The sequence below is a fragment of the Carcharodon carcharias genome, chromosome 9, assembly GCF_017639515.1.
Source record: "Carcharodon carcharias isolate sCarCar2 chromosome 9, sCarCar2.pri, whole genome shotgun sequence".
NCBI lineage: Eukaryota > Metazoa > Chordata > Chondrichthyes > Lamniformes > Lamnidae > Carcharodon > Carcharodon carcharias.
This window is the reverse complement of record NC_054475.1, coordinates 22,798,407-22,817,674: the sequence shown is the minus strand read 5'-3', so window position 1 is coordinate 22,817,674 and position 19,268 is coordinate 22,798,407.

The window sequence follows — 19,268 nt, the reverse complement described above, 5'->3', positions numbered from 1 at the left end:
GAGCCCGAGGGGCTCTCAACAGTTCCCAGCCCCTTTGTGCACTATGGCAGAAAGGTCTTAGACAGCGACCTTTCCCCATTGCGCCTTAGCAACGGCTGCCCCAAGCTTTACTGCGTCCCTCAGCACGTAGTTCTGGACTTTGGAATGTGCCAGACTGCAACACTCAGTCGGAAGTTGCCTCCCCGCAGCAGAATACCCAGGTCGGAGGAACGAGAGTCGTTTCTTCCCGACCAGATCGATGGCCCATGGGACCACCATCGTGACCATTGCCTGTAGGAGCTGAGGTGTGGTATCACACACTCCTGCAGAAACAGGTCAGCTTTGACCTTGGCAAGGTAGTCCAAGGTCGCAACACATCACGTCGTAGATTTAATGCTATGCACATTTATGGATACAATCTTTACACCTATTTTAAAGCATTTAATCTCTTACCAAACCTGTTGTCACTTCTCACTAGCACCCACTGTTGGATGCTCTTCCTCCTGTTGAGTGCAAGAGTCCTTCTCCTCGATTCCTTTCTGAGTCGCTGTGTCTGCGGTGACTTCTCCCAGAATGCTTCCATCACTTCTCACTAGCGCCCTCTGTTGGACATGTGTAGCTGCTACGTATCTTGTAAACAAACAGAATGTGTTCCATCTAAGAAGTTTCTGCTGATCAACTCTAACTATAGTACCAACTTGGCCATCCCACAACAAATATGCAACTGGGATTCACAAGTCTAAACACTTTCATTGATGATCTAGCAGATATGCAGCAACTGTGCTTCCTTAACGGTTGCCTGCATTTTCTGTTCTCACATACTTCTCTGTTAATGCTCAAATGGGGCAAATATATTGTGAGGCCAATGAATCCTGTAGTCTCTCATTAAAGTGCACCAAAATGCAATGGCTCCAATTACACCTCCTCAAGGAAGTCTTCTTCCTTTCTCTCAGCTCTGTTTCTATTTCAATGCTGTTTGAGGGTGCCCCCTGAAAGGGCCCCTTGGTCCAGCCATGCACTCCTCCAACACTACTTCAGACCCTTCCCATGCAGATTCTTCTCCAGTTTCAATTTTAAACTGTGCAATAACTTAGGGATTTCAAGATGTTGATGCTGCATTTCTACTTTGAGACCAGCTTTGCCCCTCCCCTGTTAGTGCTCAGGACCCTCCAATCTGCCTGGAGCCTCACAATGTGCAGGTAGACCTCCCTCTGGTAATTCTCCAGCCTCCCCCAGTAACCCTAGATCCTGTTGGCACTGTGGTGGACATTCCAGCCCTTCCCCCTGAATCTTTCACTGTCAATGCTCCATGTGGACTTCACCCCTCCCCATCTCAAGGCTGTGTGCACAGTGACTTACAGAGTAGAATCACTCCAGGAGTGTTTCGAGTACCCTCCCCTTTACTACTTTTTCCCCATTTACAGGGTGCAAATGCCTCCCCAAACCATGACCATCCCATCTGCAGCCCAATACCATGCCAGCCAACCCCATTGACACCAATGGAAGACAATGAACACATCTGCACACCAAGCTGTGCCTAATCCCATTTGAGACCACAGGCCTTACCTCTCCCTGGAATGGGATTACGACGCGTGTGCCATGCATAACACTGTAGCATGGCCAACACAGCCCCACAGCTGTCTTTAATCTCTCATCCTGTGAGGTTCACAAATCCCAGGACTGCCTTTAATCTCTCACGCTGGCCTCTTAGCCCCAGACCAGGGACTATAACTGTTTTTCAATGTATTCCCCCATTCCTTCACGACTGATCCCCACAACACCCCCCCCCCCCAACCCCCTGAATGCCATTAGCCTCTGTGCAACCCGTCCCTCATGTGCAAACATATCCCCTCCCCTCCCTCCATGAATCTGTGTAACCCATCCCTGTTGGGCCACATTAACACAACTCCCCCCCTCCTGTCCTGGAGTATGTGCATCCCTTCCCCTTAATACAGTTTGATTTCCATAAACTGCCTTCTGAGTCTGCATTCCAGTCTGTCATGTCAAGCTCCAGCTTCTCCATCCTCGGTCTCCCCTCTGCCTGCCATCGTTTCCACTCCCCACCAACCCCATCATACTCCATTGACCCCCATGGGCAGAAATTTTCGTTTGTCGGGCTGGCACGCGCCTGACCCAAATGAGCATAAAATGACATGTGATGACATAAGGCGAGCGTCCTGACATCATCACGCAGTCGCGCTATATTTTGGACGGTGAGCACAAGCGGGAGTCAGAGCCACACCCACCATTAATTAAGAGGCCAGTTAAGGCCCTTGACAACCCAAATGATGGCAAATTAACGATGCCCATGTGATGCATCACTTGTCACACAGGCAAAATGGGTAGGCGGGCAGCTCACATTTTGCAAAACCTCATCCACGGGCGGGATAAAATGGGTCAGCAGCATTGCCATTGTGAGTAGTGAGGAGTTTTGGAGATAATTTGCTGCTGGTTGCTTAATGGTACTTGTTAGCTTAATCTCTGATCAGGGCTTCATTCTTATCATTTCCACACACCATTTCATGACTCATTGGTGTCTTCAAGGCCCCCTAAGGAATCGGACCATGTGGACCCTTCCAGGTATCAGACAGCCTTCCTTCACCCTTGTTATGGGAGGCACCTCCTCTGAGGAGGAAGAGAGGGCAGAAGGGAGAGGAGACCAGGTGTCCCAATGCAGCTTCCAGGGTCAGGCCTGTGGGAGGAGTGGCGCAGGCACAAGGGGGCACAGGGCCAGCAGGAAGTCCAAGGCAGAAGGGGCCGCAGAAGACATCACTATCCTGCTGCCAGGGTTTACAGGTAGACGCAGCTACCTCAATATGTCTGAGGTGCAATGCCGAAGGAGGCTCCGTCCCTGCAGGGAGACCATGATCTCTATTTATCAGATGATCGAGCCTGAGATCAGCTCCAGCTGTGTGGGTGGACACCCAATGCCAGTGGCTCTGAAGGTCACAGTGGCCCTCAAGTTCTATGCTTCCAGCTCTTTCCAGGGGTCCATGGGGGATCTGTGTGGAGTCTCCCAATCAGCTGTCCACAGTTGTGTCAAGCTGATGACAGAAGCTCTGTTCAGGCGGGTATTGACTTTTGTTCACTTCTGTATGAACGAGACATCCAGGCCAAGCGAGCCAGAGACTTTGCAACAATTGCTGGGATCCCCCGCGTCCAGGGTGCCATCGACTGCATACATGTGGCCATCAAGGCATTAGCAGGTCAGCTGTGTGTCTTCATTAAAAAGGGATTCCGCTCCACGAACATGCAGATAGTGTGTGACCATAGGATGCAGCTTCTGCAAATCTGTGCAAGATATCCTGGCAGCCCCCATTTTGTGTACATCCTAAGACACTCCCAGGTGTTGAGGCTCTTCAGTGCTCCAGCCCGACTGGATGGATGGCTGTTGCGTGATAAAGGCTATCCCTTGAAAAGGTGGTTCATGACGCCTCTCCGCCACCCAAGAACAGAGGCGGAGCAGCAATACAACAAGAGCCATGCCTTCAAAGGGCAATGGTAGAAAGAACCATAGGTCTTCTCAAGATGTGCTTCCGATGCCTGGACCATTCAGGAGGCGCACTGCAGTACCCCTCCAGGGCGGGTGTCACTGATAGTAGTTACATGCTGCGTTCTCCATAATTTGGCACTGGCAAGGGGTGAAGAGGATGTTGACGCAGCTGCACAGGCCACAGATGATGAGTCCAGCAGTGAGGCAGAAGAGGAGCTCGTGTGGCGAATGCTGAGGGCATAGAGCCAGACCTCAGTTACCTCCAGGGACGCAGGGACACCAGAGATGCCTTGATCAAACGTTCCTTCAGATAGGCTGCCAAATAAAAGCTACTACCTTGAGCTAGGGCTGCTGTCACCATCACAGAAGTGACCCTTTCCTTTGCCCCCAAGATACACTCAGTGACTGCAATAAAGTTTCGAGCCACCGGTGTCTAGCATTACATACTGGCAAAACCTGCAACTACAAAACAAATGAAGCATACTCAGGCCAATAACACAAAAGCAAATGTAATTTAATGTTGGAATTCACAGATTATTGAACAGAACAATATCTGATGTTGTTGGTCACACCATTAAAAAGGGTAAAACAAAATGGGGGAGCAAAAGATCACCTGTGACCAGTTCCACTTGTGCTTTAAGCTTACGTTTAAGGGTGCTATGTCTAGGTGCTCCCCCTTCGCTGGCATTGGTATTGCAGACAGCCTGCTGACTCTGCTATCTTGTTGGCCTTGACCTTAGCAGTCAACCTCTGGCCAGTGGAACCTGTGCTAGCCCTGCCTGGGAGGGAGCAGCCATTGTCACAGTGGCATCTCCCCCGTCACTGCAGCCTCATCAGATGCCACAGTCACTGGCAGAGGGGCGGAGGAGCTGCTGCCATTATCCAGAGCACCCTGAGAGAAGCCCACAGAGACGACAAGCAGCTTGTGCACTAACAGGAGATCGCTGTGGATCTCCCTCCTCGCCATTGATGGATGGGCATCAAGCTGGAAATCTGGGCACCTCATCCATCTCACACATGGACACTGACCACCTGAACGCAACCCCAGGAACCCCTGATTTTGCTCCTGGAACAGCTTCTTCATGTGAGTCACCACTCTCTCCATGGAGGAGAAATTGCGCTCGGCCACAAGGGTCAATGCAGTGATCACGCTCCGCAGGAACTCCTCCACAAAGGAGACCATAGCATGCATACCCTCTTGGATCTCCGCCGGATCCTCCTGCGCACCTCGCTGGACACCCAGCATCTGCGGCCTAAAGGATGACTCCAGAGGCCCATCATCAGGATGACTGAGCATCATTCTGGCCTCCATTCTGGTCATCATTCTAGTCCTCCAACTATTGGCACCCTAGGCTCTCTCTGACTCTGCCTGCACCTCAAGTGAGGGTGAATTGCCCTCACCAATGTGCACCAAGATACTAGCCGCCGAACTAATGCCCACCAAGATGCTGGTATCTACGCTGGTGCCTGGTTCAGAGAATGGGCATTACGCAGGTGCTTCTGCAGCATGGTGGTCATCCGATGTCAAGGGTTTCTCCAGGAGATCCTGCGTTTGGCTGCTTGGTGGCAGATCTAAGGGAGAAAAAGGACATGTCATTACACTATCACTGTGCATGCCAAAAATCCTGGTGAGACAATGGAGATCTGCATCATGGAGCCATCGTCCTTCAATGATCAATGTGGAATCCAGTCTGGAGGCTCTCATCAATGATGAGACTGGACAAGATTGTTTGCAGCATCCAAAACTCTCATGTCAATGTACTGCACTCTTACCTTTATATGACACCCCCTCATCACGGCCGGTTGATCAAGGTGCATGGTGCCTCTCGAACTCCAAGGCCTCCTGCTTGTACCTGAAGAGGATGAGGAGGTGTGCGACCTCTCAATGTTGTTATGGGCCATCTTCTCCTGAAAGGACAGAGGTGCATTGATTAGTCCACTCTCTACCTGCAGCGCCACTGCAGCCTGGCCAAACCCTCCAGAGGAACACTTTGCAGAACAGATCTGAGTCGTGGTCCTTGAGCTGCAAAGCACTCAGTCAAAGCAGCCAGGGCTCAGCCCCTTGGCCAACTCTGGTGTCATTGACAGTTGGCATTCAGACTCTAACACCCCAGAGCTCCACAGGGGGGGAGGGGGGTGGGTTGGAGTGGGCAGCCCAAAACAATTCAACACACTGACCCATGCCGACATGGTACTCACCCTTCCTGAGCACAGCTGGTCATTGAAGCGCTTCCTGCACCACACCCAGGTGCGCCACACTACATCGTGGCTGCTCACCCGGGCTGCCACCTCCTCCCATCTCTGGGGAAAAGGGTGTCTTTCCGGCAGCCATTGCCTCCAGCAGGGCGGTGAGGCACTCATAGGAAAAACGGGACACCGAGTCAGCAGCCAACCTGACCTCCTGCCTGGTCTCTACATCTTCGCTTGCAGTCATGTTGCTCCTGCAACTCCAACACCCCTGCCGATCCCTTCTAACCCCTTAATTGGCCCACCAGCGTGAAATCGCAGTCATGGCCCGATAGCAAGCGGCGGTTGGCTTCCCAACTGCTCCCACTTGTTTCCACTGAGAGCAAAATTCTGGCCCATGTCTCGGTCATCCTTCCCCCACCAACAACACCGCCCTCTCTACCCCCTCCGCAAAACCCCCGGTCACAACACAGGTCTCTGGATCTCTGTTTTAGAGTGCAGCTATCTCTGAGACGTGCAGTGCACAATGAGTGCTGTCCTCCTGGAGTATGGAGGCACCCACCATGAGCAGCTCAACCCTACACACTCACCAGTGTGGTGTTACACTAACATTGCTGAGAAACGGAAGGGCGCAGTTGCAGGTAGGCTTTGAATGTTGCAATCACCTCGAAATCATGAGTGAAGTGAGGGTGAACAGCTGCACGGCACTTATATTCAGTCGTGATTTAGAACAGTCTAATTTCCCACTGGGGTGGCATGTAATTGCAGGGGTGGGGAAACGTGATACCAGCAAGTAGCATTTTAAATAAGTGTTTATGACATGGCAATGCATGCAAATTGCATTCCTGAAATGGATCAGTAGGAAACCCGATGCCATCAGCCCGCCATGTAAGTGGTGAGGGGAAAATCCTGAATTGATTTCCCGCTGGCGTGATTCCGACTTTCCAAATTTTCCACTCCCACCTACATTGAAACCCGCCACTGGCAGTACTGGAAAGTTCTTTTTCTTTAAAGAAAGCCATGTATTATTGGGTTCAATGAATTAACCATACCTGGAGAGCAGAACATTTATATTTTAAAAGAAAGACATTTCTTTTCTGATATTATGGTAGGAAGTGTTATTAACATTTGTTCTTAATGGCTTTAGTATCCATGGGACTTGTGTTAAAATATGTTGATGTGAATACTTTTAATAAGTTCTATTATTGATAAGAGGATGTAATATTGTTTATACAACTGCTCTGTATCTACAAGGATGTGTCATTTGTTCACAAAGTAATGTACCTCCTGGGCCCAGTGAATAAGGGATGGACATTTGTCTTCCGTCTACATGACTCCAGGTAGAGAGGTGGGGTGATACCAGATGACCCTCTAGCTAAGCCAGTGGGAAAGATTAATTTGGACTATTTCCACCTAAGAGATGAAAGTAGAGATAAAAGTTGGAAAATCAAAGTCTTCATTGGCACAGTTCTACCATGGCTTCTGTGGTATGATTCTTCTCAGACACAGTTCAACATAACATCACTTCAGAGACAGAAGAAGAAAGGCAAAGCCTGTGCTGGCAACACTTGAGGAACCTAAGGATCTTGAGGGATAAGAACCTACCATGTTGTCCTCACTTTTTTTCTAAGTATACGTAAAATCTTGCTTAACAAATTCTACTTGATTCACAAATACTAATTACTCGTACCTTATTAGGTCATAGACAACTGAGGGCCCCATCTTGTTAAAAGATTGAGAATTCAGAACTTAGAGATTTTAATTAAAAGGGTTTTATACCACGAAACCCCTAAACTTATACTATGACGCTTGCTACTTGCACAAAGAACTTTAATAAATTAGTCAAACATAATTTTCCTTGCACAAAATCATGCTGACTCTGCCTGATGCATTGAGATTTTCTAAATGCCCACCTTAACCTCAATAACAGATTCCATAATTTTCCCTTTGACAGATATTAAGCCATCTGACCTGTAGTTTCCTCCTTTCTGCCTCCCTCCTTTCTTGAATAGAAGAGTTACATTTGCTTATTATACTGTATTATTAAATTAGAATCTAGGGAACTTTGGAACATTGAAACCAATGCATCTACTATCTCAGCAGCTGCTTCACTGACCCTAGGATTAAGTCCATCAGGACCTGGGGACATGTCAGCTTTCAGTTCCAATAATTTTCACAGTACCCTTTCTCTGGTGATTGTAATTGTTTTAAGTTCCATCCTCACTTTCACCTTCTGGTTCAAAATTATTTATTATTTGGATCCTCTACAGTGAAGACAGATACAAAATATCTTTTTAATTCATCCACCATTTCCTTATTTTCTATTATTAACTCCCAGGCTCACTCTGTAGAGGACCAATGCTCACTTTACTTACTCTTATCCTTTTTAAATACCTGTAGAAACTCTATCTCTTTTTCCAGCTAGCTTTCTCTGCTACTCTAATTTCTCCTTCCTTATGAATTTTTTTAGCTCTTCTTTATATTCTGTCATATCTTCTGACCTGCCACTCATCTTTGTGGAATTTTTCAAATCAAATTGACATTATCTTAAACTTCCTTAGTTATCTACAGTAGTTGTGCCCTTTGCTTAGGGTCCTTCTTTCTCAAAGCAATGTATATTTTTGAATATTCTGAAATATCTCCTTAAATGTTTGCCGCTGCACCCTTCTGACTTATCCCTTAACCAATTTCTCAGTTCACTTTAGCTAGCTCTAGCTTCATGCCCTTATTTAAATTTAAAATACTGGTCTTAGATCCACTCTTCTCTTCCTCAAGCTGAATATGAAATTCATCATATTATGATCATTGCTAGCTTCACTGTGAGGTCATTAATCAATTCTGTCTCATTGCACATTACCAGATCTGGTATAGCCAGCTCTCTGGTTAGCTCTAGAATGTGCTGCTCTAAGAAACGGTCCTGAAAACACTATCAATTCATCATCCAGGATACCTCTGCCTATTTGATTCATTAAATGTTTATGTAGACTAAAATCACCCATGATTATCACAACGCCTTTCTCACAAACCCCCATTATTTCTTCCTAGATACTCATCTTACAGTGTAGTTACTGTTAGGGGGCCTTAAAACCACTCCAACAAGTGACTTCTAAAACAAAAACAGAATTACCTGGAAAAACTCAACAGGTCTGGCAGCATCGGCGGAGAAGAAAAGAGTTGACGTTTCGAGTCCTCATGACGCTTCAACAGAACTTGAGTGAGTCCAGGAAAGGGGTGAAATATAAGCTGGTTTAAGGTGTGTGTGGGAGGGGGGGTTTGGGTGGGGGGAGAGAGAGAGAAGTGGAGGGGGTTGGTGTGGTGGTAGGGACAAACAAGCAGTAATAGAAGCAAATCATCAAAAGATGTCACAAACAACAGAACAAAAGAACACATAGGTGTTAAAGTTGGTGATATTATCTAAATGAATGTGCTAATTAATAATGGATGGTAGGGCACTCAAGGTATAGCTCTAGTGGGGGTGGGGGGAGCATAAAAGATTTAAAAATATTTAAAAATAATGGAAATAGGTGGGAAAAGAAAAATTTATATAATTTATTGGAAAAAACAAGAGGAAGGGGGAAACAGAAAGGGGGTGGGGATGGAGGAGGGAGCTCAAGACCTAAAGTTGTTGAATTCAATATTCAGTCCAGAAGGCTGTAAAGTGCCTAGTCGGAAGATGAGGTGTTGTTCCTCCAGTTTGCGTTGGGCTTCACTGGAACAATGCAGCAAGCCAAGGACAGACATGTGGGCAAGAGAGCAGGGTGGAGTGTTAAAATGGCAAGCGACAGGGAGGTTTGGGTCATTCTTGAGGACAGACTGCAGGTGTTCTGCAAAGCTGTCGCCCAGTTTACGTTTGGTCTCTCCAATGTAGAGGAGACCACATTGGGAGCAACGAATGCAGTAGACTAAGTTGGGGGAAATGCAAGTGAAATGCTGTTTCACTTGAAAGGAGTGTTTGGGCCCTTGGACGGTGAGGAGAGAGGAAGTGAAGGGGCAGGTGTTGCATCTTTTGCGTGGGCATGAGGTGGTGCCATAGGAGGGAGTTGAGGAGTAGGGGGTGATGGAGGAGTGGACCAGGGTGTCCCGGAGGGAACGATCCCTACGGAATGCCGATGGGGGGGTGAAGAGAAGATGTGTTTGGTGGTGGCATCATGCTGGAGTTGGCGGAAATGGCGGAGGATGATCCTTCTAACCTTTACTAATTTTCATCTCTACTCAAACTGATTCTACATCTTGATCTCCTGAACTAAGGTTGTCTCTCTCTCTATTGCACCAATGGTATTCTTAACTCTCAGAGCCTCCACCTTATCCTAGCTTCCTGTCCTTCCTAAATGTCATGTACCCTTGAATATTCAGGACCCAGTCTTTGTCATCCTGCAGATATGTCTCTGTAATGGCTATCAGATTATACATATTTATTTCTATTTGTTCTGTTAACTCATCTGTTTTGTTACAAACGTTACATGCAATCAGATACAGAGCCTTTAGAACTGTCTTTTTTGCTATTTTTGAAATCTCTAACCTTATCTGCTGGTTTGTACATGATGTCCTTTCCTACTGCACTCTGAACATTTCCCTTTTTGCTATCTTGCTCTTCTGCCTTGTCTTCTCTATTTATCACATTCACAAACTTGATCCCTTGCCCCCCCCCAACCCACTATATAGTTTAAAACGCTCTCAACCCCCCCAGTTATATGACTCACCAGAACACTGGTCCCAGCATGGCTCAAGTGAAGAACATCCCAATGGTATAGCTCTCACTTTCCCCAGTACTGGTGTCAGTATCCATGAATTGAAACCCATTTCTCACACACCAATCTTTGAACCACTCTTCTAACTCTTTAATTTTATTTACCCTTCGCCAATTTGCTCATGGCTCAGGTAATAATCCAGAAATTATTACCTTTGTGCTTTTGCTTTCTTAATTTAGTCCCTAGCTGCAAATACTCCCTCAGCAGAATCTCTTTGCTATTTCTACCTATGCCTTTGGTACCTGCGTGGACCACAACCACTGGATCTTCCCCCTCCTACTGTAAGTGTCCTCTCCAGCCGAGAGCAGATGTCCAGAAAACTGGAACTAGGCAGGAAACACAGCTGTCTAGACACTCACACTCGGCTGCAGAGAACTGTGTCTACCCCTCTGACTATGCTGTCCCCTACTACCATTACACTCCTATTAACTCCCCCCACTTGAATGACTTCCTATACCATGGTGCTATGGTCAGTTTGCTCATCCACCCTACAGCCACCACTTTTATCCATATAGGTTGCAAGAACCTCAAACCTATTAGATAATTGCAACGACTACTTCTGTCTTCTCAACCCTCATACTTGACTCACTCACAGTCACAGCCTCCTGTCCCTGACTACTGACTAAATCAGGAGACCCACCCTAAAGGGTGTGATTGCCTCCGGGTACAAAGTTAACCATCCCCCTCCCTGATGCATCGCAGTGTCTGTAGCTCAGCTTACAGATCAATGACTCTGAGCCGAATCTCAAGTCCCAAACATTTACTGCAGATGTGTTTGCCCTGGATTGCACTGGTGTCCAAGAGTCCCACATTCTGTAGTCACAACACATCACCTGCCCTGCCAACATTATGTATTCATTTGTTTATTATTTTCTTTATAATTAATAAAGCCTACTACCCTCAATAAGCTTTATAATTGCTAGTAAAGTTTACTAATACTAATAAGACCTTAACATTACTAACAAATTATATAATTTTGAAGGATAAATAAGCAAAAATACTCACTAACTAATCACTTACTGTTTTCCTGTGACATTGCACTTTGATTTCTCTTTCCCAACGCAGCTCTGAATTCACAGGCTGGGTAAGCCGGCTAGCTGTTTTAGCTGGTCCCGCTCTGAACACTCAACGTTTTAACTGGTCCTGCACTTGGGAACTTTGATGTTCCCAAAACAAAATACATTTGATGCCCTTTCTCCTTTCATTCCCTACCTGAAAACTTTGACATAATTCTGCATGCAACAGTCTTAGCTTGCACCTGGGTGTGAAACTGTGTTCCAAAGCGATTTTTCAGTCATCATGACATCTAATATTGATCAAGTGAAGTCGCTGAACAGAAATGAATCCACACAGCACTCGAACCACATCAACTGCGAACATTTATTTGTCTGCAAACGTTCAGCTGACATCATTGATGTTCTACTAACAAGCAAAGTGGATAATGGGGATCCTGTAGATGTAGTACATCTGGACTTCCAGAAGGCCTTTGATAAGGTGTCGCATAAAAGGTTAATACACAAGATAAGATCACATAGAGTTAGGGGTAATATATTAGCTTGGATAGAGGACTGGCTAACAGACAGAAAGCAGAGAGTCAGGATAAATGGGTCTTTTTCTGGATGGCAAGCTGTAACTAGTGGGGTGCCACAGGGTTTGGTCCTTGGGGCCCAACTATTTACAATCTACATTAATGGCTTGGATTCAGGAATAGAAAGTACTATAGCTAAATTTGCAGATGACACCAAAATAGATGGGAAAGTAAGTTGTAATGAAGAAATAAGAAATTTACAAAGGGATATGGGCAGGTTCAGTGAATGGGCCAAAATTTGGCAGATGGAGTTTAACGTGGATAAGTGTGAGGTTTTCCATTTTGGTCGGAAGAATAAAAAGGTGACTTATTATTTAAATGGAGAGAAACTTCAGAATGCTTCAGTGCAGAAGGATCTGGGTGTCCTCATGCATGAATCGCTGAAAGCTAGTATGCAGGTACAGCAGGTAATAAGGAAGGCAACTGGAATTTTGACATTTATTGCTAAAGGAATTGAGTATAAAAATAGGGAAGTATTGTTACAACTGTACAGGGCATTGGTGAGACCGCACCTGGAGTACTATGCACAGTTTTGGTCCCCTTACTTGAGGAAGGATGTAGTTGCACTGGAAGCGGTTCAAAGGAGATTCACAAGATTGATTCCAAAGATGCGGGACTTGTGAGGAGAGATTGAGCAGTTTAGGCCTATACTCGCTAGAGTTTAGAAGGATGAGAGGAGATCTAATTGAGGTATATATACGCTAAAAGGGATAGACAAAGTGGATGTGGAGCGGATGGTTCCCCTTGTGGGGTATTCTAGAGCGAGAGGCCATAGTTTTAGGCTAAGGGGTGGTATGATTTAAATCAGAGATGAGGAGGAATTACTTTTCTCAAAGAGTCGTGAATCTGTGGAATTCACTACCTCAGAGTACAGCAGATGACGAGACGCTGAATAAATTTAAGGAGGAGATAGGTTTTTAATTAGTATGGGGTTGAAAGGTTAATGGGAGAGGGCGGGAAATTGGAGTTGAGGCCGAAATAAGATCAGCTATGATTGTAATGAATGGTGGGGCAGGCTCTAGGGGCTGAATTGCCTACTCCTGCTCCTGGGTCTTATGTTCTTATGAAGCTGAAACAACTCTCAGCTAGCATCATTGTACTCACAACAAAGACATTAATCAATCAAGCAGGTTGAGGGAGCATTTCCAGATAGAAATTTAACCAAATCCCAGTCTGCAGCTGTTTAAGTGCATGTACTTGGAAATTTAACTAACTCCCCACAGTGTAGTGTAAGTGCAGATAATAGCAATTACTATGGGCTAGCCTCTAGTGAGCACGTTCAACACCCACTTTCCGGAGTCATGGAAATTTACCCCCCAAACCCTTGGCATACCCCCAGCCTCCCTGACTATGTCCCACTGACCACCTGACTCCTATGGCCCCTCCTGACCCCACACACCGCCTCCTGAAGTCCCCCTGAATCTCCTACCAGAGCTCCTCCTGAACACCACACCCATGAACCCCTCCTCCCCGACCCAAATACATTCTGCTCCACAATTGAACCCGGACATCCTAGCTTCCAACTTTCAGAGGAATAAAAACAGAATCAGCTGGAAAAACTCAACAGGCCTGGCAGCATCAGTGAAGCAAGAATCCAATGAGATGCTTCTTTGGAACTGACCAGCATTTTCTGTTTTTGGACAGTATCCACAGCATTCAGTTTTTATCTTCTTAGCAGAAAACCCGTCCAGCCCCTGATCAACTCCCCCACCACCCCATCCCCTTCCAGGTCAGAGTCTGGCCAGAACTGGAAGTGGCATTATAACCAACCAGAAGTGACGTCAGAGGCCTGCTGGGAACATTTCAAGCCTGTGCGGGACCATTTCAGAGGAAGGTAAATTTTGGACTGTGGAGACTGGGAGAGACAGAAACAGAGAAAGAGAGACAGAGGGTGGAATCATCCCCAATTTGCACCAAGTGCGGTAACTGGCAGAAAAAAAGAATGTTTTACCCGCCAGCAGCAATGGTGGCTTTGCACATTAGGCTCATATCCTCTCGTGTTCGTGTCCTCATCCCATCCACGGCTCTGCTTACCACACAAACATTCTATGCAGTGCCATTTGTCTTGTTCACACTCACTCCATCTGTTTTCATGCAGGAGAAGTAGTTGACAACAGCAGGGAGAGATCCCAGACCAGGAGTGGAGTGGCCCACATTAGGCCTCTCACTCACTTGAGGAGCGTGCTATCATGCTGACTGGTAAGGGCGTGAACTGTGCCTGCGACAATGGCGAGGTCAGCGACGAACACTCAGGTGACGATCCTGCACCACATTATCCCTCTCTCAATGCAACTGTGAGTGCTCTCTCTCCTGCTTTTGAATCTGCTGCCATGCACTAATCATCTCTACTTTGGTTGACAGGGAACTCTGCCAAATGACCATCAGCCAACCAGTCCCTCAGATCCATCCAGGTCCTCACCTCCAGCCAATAGGACACCCTGAAGAGCTGACATGAGCAGCCTAGAAGATCCATCAGTGCATACCCATACCCTCCATCAGCACAGAGACACACACCTCGGTGGAACCTGGACCTAGATCAGGCTCAGGTTCACAATCTGGTGGTCACCACACAGGCACGTGTCCGCAGCAAGAGGCAGATTCAGCCAAGTTCCCTGGCACTTGGAGGACTGCTCAGGAAGATGCATCTGTGAGGTCCAAGTCAGATGATGAGCCACTGGATTTCGCCTTCCAACACATCTTGGAGAGTCAGCAGAAGGTGGAAGAACATCATGCAGAACTGTTGGAAGCCCTCAATAGAGTGGAACACGAGCTGGAAGAGTGCGTCCGCCTGCTGTCTGATGAAGTGATGCCCACATGTGCATGCATGGATGGCCCCATGTAGCTGTTTGATACAACTGAATGAGAGGGTAGTTGAGAGTCAATCAAATTGCTCCAGATCTGGAGTCACATGCAAACCAGGCTGGCTAAGGACAGCAAATTTTCTTCCCTGAAAGACGCTGGTGAACCAGATGCAATTTTAAGACAATCTGGTAGTTTCATGACCTTTATTACCAAATCAAGCTTTTTATTCCAGACTTATCAATTAATTGAATTTCAATTTCCCAGGCAGCCATGGGATTTGAACTTATTTCGCCAGAACATTAATCCAAGCATCTGGGTTACGAGTCCAGTAACATTTAAGTACCCAACCCCATGAACAAAAAACTACCAATAAAATGAAAAAGAAGCTAATTTAACTTCAGCTAATTTAACAGAAAAACATCTTCGATTCTAGCAGCCTGGTGCACTGAAATAAAGCTGCTGGCTTGAGTGCTATATCCAGAGATAGGGGAGGGAAGGAGTGTGTTGAGAAGGGAACAACCTTTCAGCTCTCTTTATAGTGCTTTATAAGATCAAACAACATATTTGAGTGGGGGAATCAAATCCACATTATGTTATAAAAGTGAATTTTGTGCAATTCAAAGTATTTAAACATTTGATCAACATCACAAAGCTACTTTCTTAAATATTGGGGAATGTATTAAGATCACAAATTAACATGAAATACACAAATGTTCTATAAACAGACATGTACTTCCAACTCAAGTTCCCTTTTTTAATTTAGAAGATAAAACTAAAATCCCAATGTAATGGTCAGAAAAATACACTTTCTGCTTATCTCCGCCTTAGGCATCCTGGAACTATGTTTGAGAAATGGCAAACAGATCCTAAGCTTCAACAGTCAAGTATATCAACAGTCCGTCATGATGGAACACATCCAACATTTTAAAATTAGATTACTATAGTTCAGCACAATTTCCAAAGAAAAAAATGATGACCAAAAAATTCTAACAGATTCTGGAACAGAGGGGGAAGCATTTAAAATTGTAAATTAACATGAAGGGCAAAAGTACCCAATTCAACGTATATCCTCACCACAAAAGGTTTTTTATCCCCCCAATAAAAAATCTCAATGTGTTAATCAGAAAAAGAAACCAACACATTTTCTGATTTTTTTTGTCTTGGGAGCCCCAAGAACTCTGGGAAATGACCAGACCAAACAGCTCGAGTAAACTGCAAAATTACCATTTATATTAATCTATAAATGTTTGACACAGGCGGTCAATTTATACCGCCTTTGCTCAAAATTGAGGCATTCTGTGAATAGAGGGGCTAAGGAACTAACAATTATGTGTAATACCCAGGTGTCCCCAGTATCCACAGTTGAGGAAACTGAAAAGAACTGGTTTCCATTGCACAAGCTGACCCTACCAGGAAATGCTGACATCAGTTGCATTCAATGGCATTTAACAGGCATCATTTGCATTCATTTATGATCATCCATGCTCAAAAACATTATCTTTTAGCCATCATTTAACATCATCTATGTTCAAAAGCAATCATTTAACCATTATTTAACATCCCAAGTTACGATCAGTTGATATTGTTAGTAATCAACTGACATCAAGTAAATCTCACAGCACTCAAGCAACATAATTTGTGATCATTTAGCATAATTTAAGTGCTCAGAAGCATTCAACCAACGTCAAAAGTGATCAGAGCTTATTCATGAGGAAATTCTAAGTTCCAGTGATCATGACAAATTTTGACTAGGTTTGTGAAAATCCTTGGCCAGACCCCCAAGATGCTAGTAAAATATGGTTAGAGACCAATAATTTTTTGTTTAAAGTAGACAAAGTTTGATATTCAAGACACCTGCTCAGTGAAGAAAGCCACAAGATTCCACAGGTTTTGAACAAACAAAAATAAACTTTACTATACAAGGTCAGAAAGACGAAACCATTTACAATATCTATCTTATACTCTAACATTCAGGATAAATATGAGGTACATGTGAATTACCATGTCAACTGCAGTCAAACATACCACACTACATAATAAATGGCAGATGCAACCAAGACAGAGTACACGGATTCTCAACAACCCACCCAGACGTCAGTAACATGGTGAGTCAACCAATCTCACTGAAACTCTGGGCTGGATTTTCTGTTGGTCACTCTCCAAATTTTCCCATCCTACCCATGATGATTCCCACTGCTGGCAGAACCAGAAAGTCTCACCCTTTGTCTCTCTCACAACATATTCCAGTCTTCACCTTCAAAGGTCTTGCCTTGGAACTCTCTCCAAAAGTCACTCCAACTCAGACAGCATCAATAGCAGCCCACCTTGCAGGGTTTCAATCTCGTCTCTTGAGAAGTACCAACTCACAAGCACAATTTCAGCTCTTCGGCCATGCCAAGCAAAACACTTCTGCTCCAAAGGGTACCTCTGCCCCAATGGCCTACAAATCGGGGTCACTAACCTTAAGCTCCTTTTACATTTAAAGTCTGCTCCCTCAGTCCTTTTTCTGTTTCAAGCCTGTTTCTCTGCTCCTCTCCTTTCCTTAATTTAACAGTGACCTGTTTCAGTCCCCTGTCTCTGTCCCCTACCTGGGACTTCCTTTTGGGACCCCTCCCTGAGTCCTGCCTGGGATACTTGCTGGCAATGGCACTCCACACTTGGCCACCTGATCCAGGTTTTTCACACTTTTCTTCTTTTTCTCTTTACGCCCAGGTACACTACACCTGTCCTGGGCCCAAAGAAATTAAAGATGCAGAACTTTGTGCGTACAGCCTCTCCCAGTCTGCGCATGTGCAGAAAGTCCGAGGTCTGTGGGGAGTTGAAGTCCCCCAACCTCCGAACTCAACTTGGGGGTCTGGCCAAGGATTATAACAAACCTAGTCAAAATTTGTCATGATCATTAGACCTTAGAATTTCCTCATGAATAAGTTCTGATCACTTTTGATATCAGTTGAATGCTTCTGAGCACTTAAATAATTTGCGTAACTAGCTTCAGACATCAGTTGACAATAACAATACTGTGCCATGGATTTTTCTAAATCCCAGCTGATGCAGTATGTTATGCAGGAATTGTGTAGATTACACTCATCCAGAGCCCATTGCGGCACATCATAATTTTTGCATTTTGCCACATGTGAGATTGCCAGAAGTTGTAGTCCCATTGTGGCCCTTAATGGTGACGAAAGTCTCAGTGTTAACCGCTAATGGGAAAGGAAAATCAAGGCTATTAACAAAGATAACAAAGGCATGCACCCACCCCTGGTATGTAAAATTCTTCCCATAGTCACAAAACTATCCTATCTTCTACATGCAGCTCTGGACACATGACTAACCATTAGGACTGTTCTAACTGTGGCAGCAAAAGTGAGGATTACATTGACATTTATATCTAGATCCTGCTATAGGTGCAGTGGCTGTAACCCAGTAGGCTATCCACCGGTGTCAGGCAACTTGTAAATGCTTTATTTCGTGATACAGCAGCTTCCTTGTCACATTCGCTAAAATTGGCAGTGGTAATATGAAAGACATACTTGAATGGAAGACAATTCAATTTCCCCAGAACATGGTGCAATAAAAAACAAAAATGTAATCATTTTGGTCCTTGATACACTTCTTCACTGTCAAATCTCAGAAGAAATTACTAACACCATTTGACCACATCTCAGAAACATTCACATGAATGCTTACATTGCTAGCAATGTTTAACCCAAAGCCACCTGTCTTTAACCCACTTTGTGATTGGGAGATGAAGAGGCCACACCCCCTGTAGCTCATGTACAGAATGCAGATTGCTTTCTTGCACTGGACCTTCTTAATGGCACCGCCTCCATTGTGAGTAGCTGCCACTGGATGGGGAGAGGGCGGATCCAATGCCGGAGAGGGGAGGGGGTGAGAACACAGGATCGTGGCTGGGGAGAGCGCACAGGATCATAGCCGGGAGAGAATGTCAGACCACAGCCTCGAGAGAATGTGGGTTCAAGGTCTAGGGCAAAGAGTGAGGCTGGGGAGGGAGAGAATGCGGGACAACGCCTTGGGGGAAATGCAGATCTGAGGTTTGGGGCAGATAATGAGCCAGGGGGGAGAACATGGGACTGTGGCCAGGGAGCTAGTGCAGCACTGAAGCTGGGTGTAGAACATGGGTCCCAGGCCTGCAGCAGAGATCGAGGACGGTGATAGTGGAGGGTCGGATGCTGCGATTCAGGGCCTGGGGTGAGAGTGGGGCCAGGTGAAAGGGGTGGGAACTTTCCCACATCCTGGAAAGATGGAGGAATCCCAGTTTGGGGAGGGTGGAGAATGAGGTGGAATGAGTGAATGAGTGGGGGCTCAGAGAATGTTTGAGTGAGTGAATGTGGGCTGATGGGGAGCAAAAGGAAGGCATGCATGAGTGAGTGGGCTGATAAGGAAGGGAGGGCATGTGTGTAAGTGAGAGTTGAGGGGAAGGGAAGGTGTGAATGCGTGAGTGGGGGCTGAG